Below are 1,839 nucleotides of genomic sequence, written 5' to 3' on the forward strand. Positions count from 1 at the left end.
GTCTATCTGTCTATCTATCTATCATCTATCTATCTATCTATCTATCTATCTATCTATCTATCTATCTATCTGTCATCTATCTATCTCTGTGTGTCTGTCTGTTACAAGGATGAGATAATGATTGGAGTCATCTAGTCAATCAATGATCTGCCAGAGCCCTTGTGCTCTTCCTGCCACTAATATCTATTTCTGTCTCTTCCCTGCTTGATTTCTTTTGTCTCTTCTTCAGTTACGTGAGCATCCTTCCCATGTATTCTGTTTCTGCCTAAGCTACCTAGTTATGATCCTTTTGTAGTTCATACGTGTGATGATTGGGTGTTCACGCTCTTGTGTGAGATGTGCCTCCCTCAAACCTTGTTACAACATCAGCACATTCCTGTCTGACATGAAAAAATAAACACACAAAAAACCTACCTAGTTCTTATTTTCTCTTGTTTGCTAAAAAACCACCCTAATGTGATTCTCTGTATGACACTATGTCAACAAGCAGTGTTATAGTAACTGATGTCAGCAACATTGGTCAAACCTGCTTAGCTCCACCAGCTGGCACTGTGGAATCAAGCAGACAAGAAGACAATCTTCATCCTCACTAGTGTTCAGGACCATAAAAGAAATGATCTGACACAGCAGAATTTAATACTATTCCGCTTTGGTGTTTTTTTTTTTTTTTTCAAACTTGGAAAAGGAATCAGATTCTGCATAAATAGCTTTCTCAGAAACACAGGGAACGTCTTCATATAGCCATTCATTCCCCTCAGCCAGTTTCAAAAGAGTAGAGAGGTTGTACTCATTTGGTAAAATTGTTCCTACTTTTCTGCATTTTCTATTAACTTCTTTAAGTATTAAAATAACTTTAATTGTGAAAGATTTTGACATAAAGAAAATAATATAATAAAAATCCATGTACCAATGCTCCACATAGGACTAGGTTCAGGAGCTTATAACAGAAAAATGAAAAAAAAAAAAAGCCCATAGCTTTAGAAAGTTGATTTTTCTGCCATAACAAGAAGTTTGGAGGCAGGCGGCCCAAAACTGATGTGGTATCTTAGAAATGCCCTCAAGGAGCAGACGGCTCTCTTGCTTCTTCTCCACCCTTAGCACCCTCTTCAGTGGCCTCCATCCTCATGACTTAAAGATGGCTGCTGCCACTGTCACCTTTTTTATTCCAGGCAGGAAGAAGACAGAAAAGGGACTTCTCCATGGATAGAACTTTGTTCTTTGTTTTATTGCATCAGGAAGCCCTTCCCTGCAACTTTTGCCTACTTCTTCTTGGCCAGAACAATGGCATATGTCCATTGTAGCCTACAAGGGACTTTGGAAAAATGACATTACCTACCTCATCAAAATTGGGGTTCCATTAATAAGAAAGGATGAGAGAATGGATATTGGGTAAGCAACCCACCAATATCTACTGCCACCAAGGATTTCACAGATGTTAATGTTTCACAAATTTGCGTCAGATCTTTTGTTTTCTTTTAAAGATGTAAAACATTACAAATAAAACTAAAGGCCCATCTTCATCTCTTTTCCTCCCTTCCACCCTAGAGGTAACGATTATCTCTAAGTTGGTTTGTGTAACTCCCAGATAGATTTGTATACTTTTATGCCACACAGAGGTTTGGTTTCTGATAACGTTGGCTAGGTAATTCAAGCCCTTCCCTGTGATAAATACATCCAAATGTTATCTAAACTATATATATATTTTTTCTAAACTATATTTTAAAACCTAGTAAAAGTATTGTAGAAATGACAAGATTATAAAGAACTATCAGGCCAGAATTTAAAGAAAAGGAGGACTAGGGAGGTAAGTTGAACACCAACTGCCCTCTTCTCCGAGCC

The 1,839-nt window shown here is 37.7% G+C and overlaps 1 non-coding gene across 1 annotated transcript; it reads left to right on the forward strand.

The window, feature by feature from the left end:
* Positions 1-283: 283 nt before the first annotated feature.
* Positions 284-386, forward strand: LOC117024337 (small nucleolar RNA U13). The gene has a single exon (XR_004423415.1). It is a non-coding gene; the product is annotated as a small nucleolar RNA U13 (small nucleolar RNA).
* Positions 387-1,839: the final 1,453 nt, after the last annotated feature.

The sequence above is a fragment of the Rhinolophus ferrumequinum genome, chromosome 6 (assembly GCF_004115265.2).
Source record: "Rhinolophus ferrumequinum isolate MPI-CBG mRhiFer1 chromosome 6, mRhiFer1_v1.p, whole genome shotgun sequence".
NCBI lineage: Eukaryota > Metazoa > Chordata > Mammalia > Chiroptera > Rhinolophidae > Rhinolophus > Rhinolophus ferrumequinum.